The sequence below is a fragment of the Myotis nattereri genome (genome assembly GCF_964212035.1).
Source record: "Myotis nattereri genome assembly, chromosome: 16".
Classification (NCBI taxonomy): domain Eukaryota; kingdom Metazoa; phylum Chordata; class Mammalia; order Chiroptera; family Vespertilionidae; genus Myotis; species Myotis nattereri.
The window spans coordinates 5,433,398-5,450,971 of NC_138091.1; the positions used below are offsets into that span (position 1 = coordinate 5,433,398).

The 17,574-nt window shown below is 46.2% G+C and overlaps 1 protein-coding gene across 1 annotated transcript in view; it reads left to right on the plus strand.

Annotated features, from left to right (window-relative positions):
• PIGL (phosphatidylinositol glycan anchor biosynthesis class L) overlaps window positions 1–17,574 on the plus strand; it is a 63,975-nt gene that overhangs the window by 31,147 nt on the left and 15,254 nt on the right. The window lies entirely within an intron of this gene.

Genomic DNA, 17,574 nt, shown 5'->3' on the forward strand with positions numbered 1-17,574 from the left:
TTTTTAGACAGAGTGGAAGGGAGGGGGGAGGTTGTAGGAGAGAGAGAGGAAGAAAGAGAAATAGAAATACATCAATTGGTTGCCTCCTGCTCGAGCCCAGATGGAGCTGGGGATGGAAGCAATGATCTGTTTCCTAGAACTGGCTGCCAGGACTACACCTACACACCTGTTGTTTACAGCCTCGTTGCTGACATTCATCAATAATCCTGACCTGTGACACATAATCTGTTATGCCCATAGCATGCTTTAGTGGGAATTTTCTTTTTTTTACATATATATATATATATATATATATATATATATATACACACACACACACATATACACACACACACATACATATATATGTATATATATACATACATATACATACATATATATATCCTATCTAATAAAAGAGAAACATGGTAATTAGCCGTACATCCGCTACCCTTCCCATTGGCTAATCAAGGCAATATGCAAATTACCTGCCAGCCAAGATGGCAGCCGGCAGCCAGGCAGCTTGAAGCGAACATGAGGCTTGCTTGCTTCAGTGACGGAGGAAACCAACGTTCCCCGCCTGCCTTGCCGGCCTCAGCTTGCAGTTTGAAACATTGTTACAAATATAGAAGCTAAACAAAACCCCAGAAACCTGCTTTCAGCCTGCCAGGATCTCAGAGGTGCAGTTGATACAGTGTTTCGATTATAGAACTGAAACAAACCAGATACCTGCTTTCAGCAGCAGAGGCCTCAGAGCTGGAGCCAGAGCTAAAGCTGGCCCAGAATAAAAAAAGAAAAGAAAAAAAGGAGCAGTTGGGAGCTTCAGTCACCCGCCAGCCTGAAAATAGCCCTCAGTCCCTCACCCAGGCTGGCCAGGCACCCCAGTGGGGACCCCCACCCTGATCCAGGACACCCTTCAGGGCAACCAGCTGGCCCCCACCCATGCACCAGGCCTCTATCCTATATAGTAAAAGGGTAATATGCCTCCCAGCACTGGGATCAGCAGAGCCACGAGGCCTCCCTGCACCGGGATCAGCATGACAGGGGGCAGCGCCCAAACCCCCTGATCACCCTGCGGCTCTGTGTGTGACAGGGGGCAGGGCCACAACCTCCCTATCCGCCCTGCTCTGTTTGTGACAGGGGAAGGCACCCCAACCCCCTGATCAGCCCTGCTCTGTGCCTGATAGGGGGGAGCTCCCCAACCCCCTGATCGCCCTGCGGCTCTGTGTGTGACAGGGTGCGGCGCCTCAACCCCCTGATCAGCCCTTCTCTGTGGGTGATAGAGGGTGACGCCCCAACCCCCTCCCCCCCCCCCACTGGCCCTGCTCTGTGTATGATGGGGTAGAGCCATAACCTCTCCATCGCCCCTGCCCTGAGTGTGACAGTGGCGGCGCCCCAACCCCCTGATCGGCCCTGCTCTGTGGGTGATAGAGAGCGGCGCCCCAACCCCCTGATCTGCCCTGCTCTGTGTGTGACGGGGCGGTGCCCCAACTCCCCTATCAGCCCTACTCTGTGAGTGACAGGGGGGAGCTCCTCAACCCCCTGATCAGCCCTGCTCTGTGCGTGACAGGGGGGAGCTCCCCAACCCCCTGATTGGCCCTGCTCTGTGCGTGACAGGGGGCAGCGCCCCAACCCCCTGATTGGCCCTGCTCTGTGCATGACAAGGGGTGGCACCGCAACCTCCCCATCGACCCTGCCTTGAGTGTGACAGGGGGTGGTGCCCCAATCCCCCAATCGGCCCTACCCTGAGCATGACTGAGGGTGGCATCGCAACCCCCCAATCCGCCCTGCTCTGTGCATGACAGGGGAAGGCGCCCCAACTCCCCAATCGGCCCTGCTCTGAGCCCGACCAGGGGCTGCACCTAGGGATTGGGCCTGCCCTCTGCCACCCGGGAGCAGGCCTAAGCCAGCAGGGCGTTATCTCCCGAGGGGTCCCAGACTGCGAGAGGGCACAAGCCGGGCTGAGGGACCCCCTCCTACCCCCCCCCCTCAAGTGCACAAATTTTTGTGCACCGGGCCTCTAGTTAAAATATATATATATATATATATATATACACATATATATATAAAATTGATTTCAGAGAGGAAGGGAGAGGGAGAGAAAGATAGAAACATCAATGATGAGAGAGAATCATTGACTGGCTGCCTCCTGCACACCCCTTTCTGGGGATCAAGCCTGCAACCTGGGCCTGTGCCCTTGACCAGAATCGAACCTGGGACCCTTCAGTGCACAGGCTGATGTTCTATGCCAGGGGTGGGCAAACTTTTTGACTCGAGGGCCACTATGGGTTCTTAAACTGGACCGGAGGGCCGGAACAAGAGCATGGATGGAGTGTTTATGTGAACTAATATAAATTCAAAGTAAACATCATTACATAAAAGGGTACGGTGTTTTTTTTTTTAGTTTTATTCATTTCAAACGGTCCACAGGCCGTAGTTTGCCCACGGCTGTTCTATGCACTGAGCCAAACCGACCAGGTCTATTGGGAATTTCCATTAACCTCTATTTGTTCTTATTCCATTGCTTTGGGCTCTTGCCTTATATTTGTCCAAGATGCTCTTATCATTCAAACAAACGAAAAAACCTTCGCTTAACTCTCCTCCAGCCCATTACTGCCCTACATCTCTCTTCTTTTATAATCTTGTATTATTTATGCTCACCATCTGCACAGCCTCATCTCTTTATTCATTCCCCAGTACAGTAAAATTGGGCTCCCCATCTCTTCTCTTCCTTCTGCCATTGAAATTCCTCTTCCTCAGGGTCACTGGTAGCTCCCTAATTGTAAAATCAGTCGGATATTTACTGGCCCTCCCAGCAGTGCTGATTGACGTCTCCCCCCACTTCTGAGAACTACTTTTGGCATCCATAACAGTACTTGGCCCCAACTGTCCTCCTATCTCCTTCTTCCCTGGCCACTTTGTGCCGGTCATTTTCAGCCTCTCTTGTTCAACTGCCTGGTCCTTACATGTCACAGGTTTCATCTGTCCATTTCGCGTTTTCTGCACTCTCTCTAAGCCTAGGTGCTCGGTGTTTGATGCTCATTCTGCCCTTGTGAGTGAGGCTATTTACAAAACACCACTGAGCCAGGTTCACCTGGAAGTCAGCAGGAAACAGAACTCATAAGAGGCACCTGGGTTTCAGTTTGTCTGCTTATTTGTTAATTTTGAAATTTATTTATTCATCTTCATTTAATCCTCATTTTGAGGGCATATGCTATATTTCAAATATTAGTCCTAAAAATACAAAATGAAAAGTCAAGCTCTTACCCTCAAAGACCTTACAGTCCAGTAGAGAAGGCCAACAAACCAGCTAATGATATGAGGGCCGCACAGCAGGGTCATTCCAAAGGCCAGTCACCCGAAGGCTAGTCCACAAAGGGTACCGGGGACCTGAACACAGGAGTCAGGAAAGATGCCACAGCCGGGTTACCTGTGGTCTAAGCCTGGAAGGACAAGTAGGAATTAGCCACATCACTCCATGCACAGTGTGTGCTTCCAGAGCACTGGAGTGCAGCCGCCTGCGAGGGGGAGGTGATGAAGGGGTCCTGAGCTAGCCGTGCAGACGCAGACCACGAAGATTGTGTTAGGTTCAGGTTAAAGACACCAACAATTTTTTAAAACTAAGGAGCTTTGAAATATATTAAGTTGGGCAATGACTTCATTTGATTTACATTTTAGGAAGCTCTGACAGCATTTTGGAGAGCCGCTTGGAAGAGGGGTCAGACTTGTGCAGTGGGCTGTTAGCATAATCAGGTGGGCAGTACAGCCGATGCTTGAGCAATACAGATTTGGACTTCACAGGTCTACTTGTATGCATATTTTTTTCATTAAATATACAGTTGGCCCTCGTATCAGAGGGTTTTGCTCCACAGATTCAAACAAACACAGATGGAAGATAGTATTTTTATTTTTCTTGTTTGTTTAAAATATGATTTTGATGATTTCAGAGAAGAAGGAAGAGGGAGACAGAGATAGAAACATCAATGATGAGAAAGAACCATCGATTGGCCGTCTCCTGCACACCCCCTACTGGGGATCGAGCCCAGGGGAATCAAACCGTGACCTGGTTCATGGGTCTACACTCAACTACTGAGCCACACTGGTCAGGCTGGAAGATAGTATTTTTCAGCTCACAGCTGGGAATCTGCAAATGCAGAGGGTTGACTGTGTGCATTGTTCTATACCATTTTATATAAGGGACATCTATACTAATGATAGATGAATATGCAAATTGTCCAGGATGCCATCACAGTAACAATAAAGACTGGACAGCAGGCTACATGGAGTGACCAGGCCGGCAGGGGGCCAGTTAGGGGCGATCAGGCCAGCAGGCAGAGGCTGTTAGGGGTGATCAGGCTGGTGGGGCGGAGTGGGGGGGCAGTTAGGGGCGATCAGGCAGGCAGGTAGGTGAGCAGTTAGGAGCCAGCAGTCCTGGATTGTGAGAGGGATGACATTCCCCGAGGGGTCCCGGATTGGAGAGGGTGCAGGTTGGGCTGAGGGGTCCCCCCCATGCACAAATTTCATGTACCAGGCCTCTAGTTTTATATAAATCTGAGTGTCCACAGATTTTGGTATCTGCAGGGGCCCAGGAACCAATCCCCCACAGATACCAAGGAATGACTTATTTTGGGGACAGTCAAAACTTATACTCAGATTTTTGCCTGGGTGGGGAGTCAGCACTTCTAACCCCTACTTTTTCAAAAGGCAACTGTGTAAGAGTCAGAAATAAAGCAGTGGCAGAGGAGACCGAGAGGAGTGAAGGTTTCTAAAGCTGTTGGGGAGGGTAGTGTTTCTAGGACTTAGTGATGAGTTGACTTTCAAAGATAAGGGAGAGAGGAGGTCAAAGGGACTCCCCATGTGTCAATTTAATGACTGAGTATATATAGTGTGTCCCAAAAAATGTACAAACTTTGGGGGTGGGTGAAGGGGAGAAATCACTGTGCTTTGTTCAGCCTGATGTGAAAGGATGGTTGGTGCTTTTCCTGCATTGTATCTTTTCTTACTGTTTCTTTAATAAATGGGAATTAGCCACATGTGCTCCATGCAGTGTGTGCTTCCAGATAGCTGGAACACAGTGCACACACTTTGAATACTTATAAAGGCAGTGTTTATTAAAATGCATTTCATTTTCAAAATTGAGCTATCAGCTGTTACAGTGAGCCTTTTAGTGCAAGTGATATACAGAGAAACTGCTTCGGATGATCTAGTCTCAACATTATCCTTTAACACACTCAGGCATATCTCTAACTTTTAAACTTCCATTTATATGTCTTTTATTTTGCTATACTTCCCAAGAGAGGACTTTCTATAAGTTTTTACACTTATTGCTATCAAACCTAAATTCAGACGGCATTGTACCTCTCTCCCCTCCAGATGGTCATACAGACAGATATGTCTACTAAAGGTGCAGGAACTTCAACAACACAGGCCCACGAGTCAGACATCAGATTGTAGTCGCTTGATGATGGGGTAAATGCAGGTCTGAACTGGACTCGTGTCTGTTTCCAGGGAGGCCCAATCTAATGGGTAAGATATTGCATCAGAGTTTCTAGCTCCAGAGGAGGTCAAAGTCAGGCAAGAGGCCCTGTGGTGATTCTGAGGTGACCTTGTTTGGAGCTAGACCACAGCCAGCATCTAGGACAGGAAACTGGGACGAGTCATTCGGCTTTAGCATATGGTCTCACCAGACCTCATGAGGTCCTGACCAAGTGTGTTCTCAGTGGGGAAACAGATGAGCAAATCAAGGCAGAGCCCAGCACGTGGGCCAGGAAAACAAGAGTTGTTGAGGGAAAGATGAGCTTGATACTCACACAGATGCTTAAGATCCACCACTGGCCCTTTGGATGCTGTCTAAATTATGCCCTCACATTGGTAATTCTAGCTCTTCGTGGGGATGGGTTCCCCCACATGGTGCCTGCCTGGGTTCATGTTAACTCCACACATGGGAGTTGTTAAGGGTCTTACAAGGGCTGGGAAGGAGAGGGTTGATACAGATAGATTCGCTTTATTGCCTAGAGAACTTGAACTGGTTTTCAACCCAAGTACTGTGGAGCAAGGTTTGTTAACCTTGATAATGTATGGATCTTTTTTTTCTTCCTAATTTAATTTTCTATTTATATTTAGCTTACATAAAGTATCGGATCCTGTTTAAAAGAAAAAAAATTTCAGGTACTTTGAGAAGATTCATGTTCTCAGACATCTATATATATAAAAGCCTAAGCAACCGTTCAACTGGAGGCTGTGATACACACTGACCACCAGGGGGCAGATGCTCAATGCACAGGCACAGAAACATGAAAGAGACTGGTGAATCTCAGGGGGCAGGGGGGAAGGGGGAAGGGGGAAGGTGGGAAGAGATTAACCAAAGATCTTAAGTGCATACTAGAGGTGGTGGGGTCCCTCAGCCTGGCCTGTGGGGATCAGACAAAAACTGGCAGTCTGACATCCCCTGAGGCATCCCGGATTGTAAGAGGGTGCAGGCCAGGCCAAGGGACCCCACCAGTACACGAATCCGTGCATCAGGCCTCTAGTGTATATAAGCAGGGAAATCACATGGACATTATCCATTTATTGTCAGTGAAATAATCATAAACATTTTTAGATTGTTTTCTAAATAAAAATACCTTTTTCTAAGAACTCATGGACCCCTGTGAATTTAGCCACAGACTCTTAGGGATTTGTGGACCTCAGGTGGAAAACATTGCTGCAGAATACTATAGTTCATTTTTAACTCATTTTTATAAGCTACATTTTGGCATCTTTTAGATGCTAACTCTAGCAGCATTGCACCTTGCTTAAGAAAAGTCTAAGTATTTTTAATTACTCTGAAAGAACATCAACTGCTTTTGTTTCAGAGTCTGGGTATCGGAAGTTATTAATAAATGAATGCCATTCCATCCGTAAGAACATGCATATTGCTATCTACAAAGCTAAGACAGAACATTCATAGGAACTAAGACATTCTCCTAGCCAGCACTGCACATGTGTCTTTGTATATACTTTCAAGTAACCACACCAAACAGAATCAACCCAATTGGGAATGATCTTGAAATGATTTAAATTATTTCTCAAATATTTTCTTTATAAATCCCTAGCAATATTTAATGCCTAGTTCTTTGTCTATTAAAAATATTAATTCTAGAAGAATTTGGATAATGATATTGGAGAATATTTATAAGACTGGCCAAAGGAGGAGGAGGAAGAAAAGGGGGATCCATGGTAGAATTTTCAATGACAAGGGGAAATAAGGTCCAGAAGAAAGAGCTGGACTTTGGTACAATGGTGGTGGTGCCCATTATTACATCTTCTGTGTGGTAAGAAGTGAGCAAGCCACCAGTGAACTAAAGCAATGAAAACCTTTGTTTTATTATTCTTTTTTAATCCTCACCCGACCATGTGGTTTTTTTTATTTTAAAGAGGAAGGGAGAGTGAGAAACAGCGATTGGTTGCCTCCTATACTCTTCCCCTTGCCTCCTACACCCAGTCTTGGTGGTGGTATATTAAGAAAAGAAAGAATGAAAGCTCACATAATGAGTCTGTTTGGGGTTAGTGGTAAAGGGGGGTTATATATTGTGAACTAAGGGATTTTTGTTTTATTTTTTTGTTGTGTGTGTGTGTTTTTAAATATGTTTTTATTGATTTGAGAGAGAGAAGAAGGGAAAGGAAGAGAGAGAGAGAGAGAGAGAGAGAGAGAGAGAGAGAGAGAGAGAGAGAGAGAGAGAGAGAGGAAAGAAAGAAAGAAAGAAAGAAAGAAAGAAAGAAAGAAAGAAAGAAAGAAAGAAAGATCTATGTGAGATAGAAACATCTATTGGTTGCCTCCCATAACCCGGTACCAAAGCCATAAGCTGAGCATGTGCCCTGACTGGGAATTGAACCAGCGACCTTTTGGTACAAGAGATGATACTCAACCAACTGAGCCACACCAGCCAGGGCATGAACAAATGTTTTAATAACAGTTATAATCACTCCTTGCCATGTCTGGCACTAAAAATAGGGGGGGGGGGGGGGATTACCACTGAATAAAAGTGACAAGAATGAAGAGAAAAACAATGAAGCAGAAATTTCAGGCAACATAAGATTTAGAGACCAAGGGTTATGCTACTGCCCCTTTCTTCTCTATTCAAAATAATATTACAAGCCTGCTTAGGAGATTCCTTCTCTGTCTTCATTGTATCCAAGAATACTTGCAAACCCATTCCTACCACCACTCTCTGTCAAGAGCGGGGCAAGAGCTTCAGCCTGTGCTGCTCCATGGTTAGAGTGTCAGCCTGCGCACCAAAGGGTGTGCATTCGAGGGCATGTACCTGGGTTGCAGGTTCAATCCCTGGCCCTGATTGGGGCACAAGTGGGAGGCAACCAGTCGATGTGTCCCTCACATCAATGTTTCTCTCTCTTCTCTCGCCTCCCTTCTACTCTTTCTAAAAAAATCTATGGGGAAAATATCTCCATGTGAGGATTAACAAAAGAAAAAAAAAGAGTGGGGGCAGAGGGAGGACTTTACCACCTCTTTTGAGGCTCCTGGGGGCAAGCAGAGCCCAATGGCCTCTTTGATGTGAGTCTAACAGGTTCTTTCCTCTTTTTCAGTAGCCACATAGGACAGCAAATTGGCAATTTTTTTATCCTCACCTAAGGATATGTTTTCATTGATTTTTGATTTTTTTTAGAGAGAGGGAGGAAGGGAGAGAAAGAAACATCTATGTAAGAGAAACATCAATTGTTTGCCTCCCACAGGCGCCCCCAACCCAGGGGTCAAACTCACAACCTTTTGGTGTATGGGACAGTTCTCCAACCGAGCCACCAGGCTAGGGCCAAATTGGCAATTTTTACAAAAAGATTTTTCACACAAACTTGGCAAACTGCAGACTTTATTTGTTGCAGTAATATGAAATGGATCTTTCTGGGAAAGTGAGCGCAGGCAGTGTAACTGACTTCACATAATACCTAACAGCCATGGTTTGCAAATCCCTTTCATGTCCTATTGATACATGGAGCTCGGGGTGCGGACTCTTCCTGTGGGTTCTTATCCTACAAAGTTTGAAGAATAAAATTCGTGGCTCAAGATTTTAAATAAAAATGTGTAAGTTTATTGGAAGCATATACAAACTCCCCCTGGGCAGGGATCCCCAAAGGGAACACCCTGGGTAGGGGTCCCAAAATGGGAAAAGCCTGCTTGCTCTCTCTAATGGGAAAAAAATCAATCTTCTGAGTTTCTTTGTCTCTGGGTTTATAAATGCTAGGCGTTCTTTGTCTGAACATGACCCTTTCTTCCTTCATGTATGTCCTGTGTTTTCCTAATTGGTCACTCTCTTACATAGTATCAGTTTCAAAGTTCAAAGCCCACCTGGTGCCCCTCTTATCCTGCAACACCTCTATCCTCTGTGAATGTATACCTCACCCTGCCCCTCACCTTCTAACATTTCTCTCCTCTGTAAAAGTAAGATAAGCATTCTGGCTGCCCCAAGCCCTCACCTATGCATTCCTCTCCCATGGACCCCGTCCACTCCCCATATTCCCTAACTGCCTGTCCTGTCTCTAAAATTCCTTTCACTAGAAGAAAGGAAAAACCCATTTTATGGTTAGGGTTGGAAGCTTTAAGCCTTATGTGGACAAGGGTCACTTAGGACAGCAGTTCTCAACCTGTGGGTCGTGGGGGTCGAACGACCCTTTCACAGCGGTCGCCTAAGACCATTGAAAAACACATATATAATTACATTGTTTTTGTGATTAATCATGTGATTAATTACGTGTGCTCCTCTTTTTTCAGTCCTCTAACTTTTCTGTCTTTCCTTTCTCCTTTGCTTATTTCTCCCGTTTCTTTTCCCTACTGTTTCTCTTAGGCTAGTCACTGCTGATCCTGAGACACCCCCAGAAGCTGCCTGGCTCTGCTTTAGAAAGCACGTCTTCAACTCCCTTCAGCTTAGATCTTCTCAGGGTTTCTACTGGCTTCAGCAGCCTCACTCCTCAGAGCAGGAGGCCCCGCTGGCCTTGTGGGCAGCAGCGTTAGCAGTCTGAGGCCCTGTGGGACTGCACAGGCCCCAGGTAACCTTTTGTGCTCTCATCTGGCCTGTGTTCAATGAACTCAAGTGACCTTTGCCAGCCTTGGACGACAAAGGAAGTAATCAAGTTTGGAAATGTGCCTGGGGGAGGGGCCGGCTGAGCCTTCCAGCTGGGCCGCACCAGCCACAAGACCAAATAAGGGTGTGCAAGCCGCCCGTCTGTGTCTGTACGAAAGTTCAGAGTGCAGTGTGCAAAAGTGGGACTTGGTTTTCAGAGAGATAAGCTGTTACCCAACCCCGGTGGAGCTGCAGCGGCAGTGCCTGTGCAGCCAGCCCCTTTCCGCAGGGCTGCGGCTGGGAGGGGAGGCCTGGCCCGCGGGGCTTTCCCCAGGGAGAGTGGGGAAGGGGCTTTCCTTGCAGGGCTTTGTGACTTGTGACTGAAGGAACTGACAACCCACAGGTTTTACCCAGCGTTTCCATGGCTGCTGACAGGGTTCCAGAGGCAGCCAGGGTGAGTCATTAGCGTGTAGAGAAGGTCAGCGTGTGAGGACTCAGCCAGCAGGAAAGCAAACGTTGTGTTTATGAGCCCACACAGGCCAGCGGTCTGACTTGTTTGGGGCACTTCCCAGCAGTGTTAACACTATGTTTGCTAAACACACCCCAGGGTAGGGCCTGTGAGGATTGTAGTTATTGGACCAAAAGATTGGCAGAAGTCGGCTTCCCCTGTTGTGTTTGATAGCTTGCAAACACCCACCTCCTTCCCGGAGGCCTTCCGGCTGGACACAGTGCCGCAGTCTCCCTGAGGTGCTTCCTGTGGCACCCACTGACTGAGGGCAGCACCGTGAGCAAGAGATGCTGCTACCCCAGCCTGGCTCTCTCCCTCCTACCCAGCCCTCTCCTTCCCTCTGCAAATCCTTCGCATCCTGCAGCCAAGCCGCCCGTGCAAAGCTCGCTCTACTGGGCCTGCAGCTTCTTGAGGGAAGGGAACAGGGTTTGTGTTCATGTTTGTATCCCTAAACCTTAACCCCAGGCTTGTGTGCCTAGTCCCGAGGGGCTCCAGGGCAGTGCTTCATCCTCTCAGAACCCTGCTTGGGCAGGTGGGGGGGACCTTCAGATCCCTCCTCCCAGCCTGGGCTGTATGCTGGGGTCTGGCTGGTGCCACCTGACAGCTGCTCACCTAAGGCCCTGTTCTGCACCCCCTCCTTTCTGCTTTAGGTTTTCTCTGTCATTGCTCAGAGACTCAGGTGCCCAAGCCTGCTCACCCCTCAAGTGTTGAAGAGTTAACACCCTGTGAAGATAAATAGCTCTTTCTCCTCTGGACAGCTGAGCAGTTCTGAGATGCTTTCATACAACTTCAAACAGTCCCATGAGATCACACAGCCAATGCCCATGCAGAGGTCAAGTTGATAAAGCGTCCTGTGTGGATTCTCCCTCCCTCTGTCACTCCTGCTTTCAGGGGTCACACACCCCAATAAAATACACACGCACCATAGGCTGTGCTTTCTGGGAAACCCAGATGAGGATATCTGCAGAATCTGACACATCCAGAACCCTTTCTCTAGAAGTTCTCTCGCAAACTTACTTTGCTTTCAAAATTCAATTCCTCTAAATACATTTCTACTTTCACATGTCTCATTCTTTTAGACTGGGAAGTCAAAACCAAAATTAAACTTGAGTAACTTGTGGATTTTCTTCTTTTGTGTTGCATTAAATTCCTTACCTTAGGTGTATCTATACTTCCTTTATTTTTGCTTTGAAAATGCCCCCAAACTCTGTGATCTTGAGCATTTCTCATAAGCCACAACACAGGAGGTTAGAGGAATCTCTCCCTGGTGGCAGAACAGCAGAACTTCAGACCTCCTCCCTTTAATGGCCATGACATTGGCATCTCTGCCTGAGCTGACTTTGACTTTTAGGCTTCTCTACTTATTTCCTTAGAGTAAATTTCTAGAAAGATAAGATCAAAGGCACAAATAATCACATATAACCAAACTGCTCTCTCACTGAAGCAATTTAAACTCCCACCAGCCGTCTAGAGCAGCGCCTTTCCCTGCGCCCTTCTCCACACAGATGTCCTGCTTTAATTTAGCATTTCTGTGATTCTTTCTGAAAATTGGAAGAATATATGTTGGCAGCTTACATTTCTTGTTTTATAAAATACCTGTTTCTTTAAATCTTTTTTTAAAATATTTTTTTATTGATTACAAGGGGAAGGGAGGAGAGAGAGAGAGAGACATCAATGATGAGAGAGACTCATTGATCAGTTGCCTCCTGCACACCCCACACTGGGGATCAAGCCTGCAACCCGGGCATGTGCCCTGACTGGGAATCGAACCGTAACCTCCTGTTTCATAGGTTGACGCTCAACCACTGAGCCATGCCGGCCGGGCTCTTTAAACAATCTTTAACAGGCTTTAGATATTTATCGTATTGTTGAAAGTATTCCAGATGTCCCCTTCCCCCCCCCCCCATTAACCCCTCTCTACCCCACAATCCCCTCAGACCTTCATCACCCTATTGTCTGTGTTCATGCATTATGCATATAAATCCTTTGGTTAATTTCTCCCTACCCACACCTCAACCCCTGGCTTCCGTCTGAGATTCCTTAATCCGTTACATGCAATTTATTTTGTTCTCTATTATTATTTTTAATTTAAATTCTTTATTGTTTAAGGTATTACATGAGTCTCCTTTTTCTCCCATTGACCTCTCCCTGGCCGCTCCCACCCCCAGCACAGGCTCTCACCCCACTACTGTCTGTGTCCATGGGTTATGCTTATACGCATGCATACAAGTCTTATGGTTGATCTGTTACACCCACCCCCACTCCTTCCCTCTGAGGTTTGAGAGGTCTGACAGTCTGTTCGATGCTTCTATGTATGTCTCTGGATCTATTTTTGTTCATTAGTTTATGTTGTTCATTATTTTCCACATATGAGTGAGATCATGTGACACTTGTCTTTCTCTGACTGGCTTATTTCTTTAATAGACTTTTTATGGTTTCTAATTTTTTTTTAATTTACTGATTTGAGAGAGAGAGAGAGAGAGAGAGAGAGAGAGAGAGAGAGAGACATCGATTTGTTATTCCACTTATTTGTGCATTCATTGGTTGATTCTTGTATATGCTTTGACCAGGGATCGAACCCATAAGCTCGGCACATCGAGACAATGCTCCAACCAACTGAGCTACCCGGCCAGGGCCACCTTTTTAATGTTTTAAGCAGTCCTCACACCTCCTTTGTGAAGGACCTTGGAAGTTCTGCCTTTATTCCCAGTTCTCTATTACTGCCTTCTTATCAGGACGCATCACCTGTTTGATTTGAGATATAGAGTGAAGACCTAATAAAAAGAACTCAGGTCTCTAACTTGGAAAGTCTGGGTACAAGGTCACTCGCCAGATATTGCAGAGATCTAGTCTTATTTCTGAGCTGAGAGCGCTCCACAGGCTGGAATCTCCCGAAAGGGGGAGCACATGGAGTAAGGGCCGTACCACCCAGCCGCTGCAGTTCCCTGGCTCTCCTGGTCCTCGGAGCCTCTGAGTGGTCATCTCTGTTTTATTGCCAAACCTGGTTTCAGCCCATTATATCCCTCTGCCTCAGCTTTACATCTCAGCAAACCTACCGGGCGCATCAGCACCTGAGAGACTGCCATACTCTTTCATTAACATTGCAATAAGAACCAGGAAGAACGTTGCTAACAAGTAAAGAAAGTTTCTAGGCTGGGTAACTTTATTACCATTCCCTGTAGCGCTGTAGGCCTACACAAACCTGGGACGGTAACTAACTGCTGAATACCTGACTATTGTTGAAGCCAGTCTGCTGCAGGGTTCACATTTCAGGTCAAATAGGGAGGGTGATTCCTGGCTTTAAATCTAAAGCTTGACTGCTCTGAGGCTTGACTACTGCTTTCATACTGGCTTTGGTTTACATACATGTGGTTCCGAGGGAGAAAGGTTGGCCTATAAAAACACTCCCTTAATGCTGCACTTCTTGCAGTTCACACACTTTCCATCTACTCTCCATAACAGGATTCTTGAGAGATCTACACATGTTCACTTCACCTTTGACTCAGAAAGTACATTTTTATCATGTTATCCCAAAAACATAGTGAGAGATGCATACAAAGAGTTATGTATAAGGATGCTCATTACAACCTTTTACTTTACTAAAAATTGGAAACTGCCTAAATAATCAATAAAATGGAGACTTTAAAAATTTACGTCATATGTAAATCAGGATTTGGTAATGCGGCAAATGACAGAAAACCCCAGTAACTGCAACAGGAAAAGGTGTGCTGCCTGAGGCTGTTGTGAGGGTTGCAGTCTTTTTTGTCACTGTTGTGTCTGGCCTTCGTTCCCTAATATGACTTCATGGACCAAGATGGCTACTTCAACCCTAGTCCTCAGACACAAACCCCAGCCAGCACGAGGGACAGCACTGAGAACGATGGGTCAGAGGTCGTCACCAGCTGTCTCTTGCAACATTTCTGTTTACATTCTGCCAGCATGTTTATCTAAGGCGTAATTGTTAATCCATCAGAAAAGAAAGCAACCTTGCAGAAGTTTTCATTTGAACCCAAGCCTTGAGTTGATTAGGGTTGAACTTGAGGCCAAGGACAAGTCAGGCAGTTGATCTAGAAGGAGTTACTTTTTTTTTTTTTTCTTAATGAGGACACTTGTAAGAAAGCAACTTTCTTTTTTTAAAATATATTTTATTGATTTTTTTACAGAGAGGAAGGGAGAGGGATAGAGAGTTAGAAACATCGATGAGAGAGAAACATCGATCAGCTGCCTCCTGCACACCTTCTACTGAGGATGTGCCCGGAACCAAGGTACATGCCCTTGACCGGAATCGAACCTGGGACCTTTCAGTCTGCAGGCCGACACTCTATCCACTGAGCCAAACCGGTTAGGGCTGGAGTTACTTTTTTTACATTTATCTGAAGTTTCCCAGTGTCAAATTTTATGTTTTCCTGCCTTGAGGAAAGGTGATCCATTGAGATACCTTGCTGCCCTCTGCACTTTATACAGTTTTTACCCCTTATTTGTTTTTATCAAGTTGCTAACTTCCAAAGCTCTTACTTGTATGTTTCAACCCTCGTTCTGGTGGGTATAGCAGCCTTTGGCTCCGCCAAATATATGCAAAACACTAGTAAAATGTAGAAGTTCAAAACATTTACTAAAAATAATCACTAAATTGTGCATTTTATTTATTTTTAAACATTTTTTATTTTAAAACATTTTTATTGATTTCAGAGAGGAAGGGAGAGGGAGAGATAGAAACATCAATGATGAGAGAGAATCATTGATTGGCTGCCTCCTGCACGCCCCACACTGGGGATCGAGCCCACAATCCTGGGCATGTGCACTGATCAGGAATCAAACCTTGTGGACCTTCTGTTTCATAGGTCGATGCTCAACCACTGAGCCATGCCAGTCGGGCTAAACTGTGCATTTTAAATGGGTAGATTTTATAGTATGTAAATTATACCAATAAAGTAGTTTTTAAATATACAGAAAAAAATAAAATGTAGGGTGAGTAGATAAGACCAGTGATCTCCAAATACAGGGAAGAGCCAAAGTAGATTTAGAGCTATGAGTACACAAAACACAGTTTAGTCTTGTATTATTATTCATTCATTACTGCATTATTGTCCACAGAACAACAGTAAACCTACTTTTGTCCCACTCTGTATTTTTTATCATAATCCCCTGAAAAAAAGAAATGAAATTTGAGTATGCGTTTCCATATTTGTGGGCTTATTCGTTTAAATTGTGTACACATTAAACTCTGTCATATGATATAAAATAGCTAAAAAAATAGAAATTTAAACAGATAGAAAAATATAGATATAGAAATTCTAGTGGTTTCTTGCTTTCCCTCCACGGATCGTCTTGCACATCTCCTGGACCACTGACCCAGGCAGTCGGCACTGAGCTCTGCAAGGGACTCCAGAGCAGGGAAGAAAGGGGGGTTCTTTTTTTTTTTTAAGAAGCTGACATTGGGCTAATGCCTCAGTGATAGCCACTACTTTGACATTTACATACGCCTCGACAGTCTTTAAATGCTTCCTCTCACGCATCATCTTATTTGCTCTGTAAAGAGAAATGAAGTGGATCAAAATAGGAGACAGATTGGGAAGAATCTTGAGTGCCTTACCAGAGGAGTCTGGACTTGATTGTAAGAGCAGTGCGGCCATATCGATGTGTCCGATTACAGAGGGGACACGTACAGTCCAAGAGCCCCTCTGATGGGCTTTCCTCTCCCCGGTGAGAGGGCAGAGGCGCTGAGGGAGCGGCTGGAGTTGCACCTGTCCTATGGCCCTGCTCTGAGTGACGTGCCCTGGATCAGCAGGCCGGAGTCTCCAGATGATGCAGGCCGCGGTGGCTCGCCCACTCGGGGACTCATCTTTCAGAACCAGGGATTAGTAGGCTTAGCCTCCACTGCCCACCCTTTTCCTTAGCCTGCTGCTCCATCCACACGACTACTATTGGTTTCCAGAACGATGCCATACATTTCGTGGGCCTCCCCACCAGGAGTGTGCATGCAGCTGTTATCACACCAAGGGATTTTCCCCTGATTCCTGTCTCTTTTTTCCTCCAGCAGCCAGAGCTCAGCAGCTCATGTTCTACATACCGTAGTTACCTCTATTTCCAGGGAGCAGGGCTAGGCTTGTACTGTCTCTGTTATCTCCCTGTCTGTCCCCGCCACTTGAGCTGCCTGTCCTGCTTACTACAGGCGCAGTATGAGAGCCATGTGGATGCTGCTTTGAAAGGCCTAAAGCTTCCTGCCCTCCACAGAAGGCACCGAGGGCTTTGGTAGAGATAGCAGTGAAGCGGTAGAAATAACTATACTTTATATATATATATATATTTTTTTTAATATAAATAGCCATATTAGTGCTGAGGCTCATGCCACTTTCATGCTGAAAAACCTTCAGGGACTCTCCCTTGACCAAAGTCCTCGGAGGGTCAGTGAGTGGCTTTTGTCCACAGAGAGATTAGAGCAGCCTGCCAGGCGGGGAGCAGTGAGAGCCTGGTGCCCTGGGTCACGCCGTGGGTGTTGCCACAGGACCTGAGCCAAAGAGAGATGGATATCTCTTTATAATTTCTTCAAGAAGGGGTTCAAGTTGAGGCCTTGGTCTGTGTCAGGTGATGCCATAGATCCATGCACCAGAACGGGACAGGAGGACACAGGTCCGTGGTCTGGACAATGCAGACACAGACCCGGTGCAGAGCCAGCTGCAGAGACCGCTGGCCGAGGCAGGCCATGTGGTGCCTCATTGCGGGGGGCATGTTGCTGGCGCCCTAGTGATAGAGCATCTTGGTTTTGCATCAGAAAACCTGGTTTAGACCCCACTTTAACAACCTTTCAAGCAAGCCACTTAATGTCTCTTAAAAGGATGTCCGCGAGGTGGAATGAAGTGACACGCCTTTGAACTCTCATTTAAAACACTATTACTGTTACTCTTATAAAGACACATGTCACTCCGTGCCAGGTTGGCTCTTACCGACCATCTGTCTATCCAAGTTGTAGACGAAGCGTTGTCTCATCGATGTCTGTTTCTTCCCCTCAGCAACGAGCCCAAAGCTCCCAGCGTG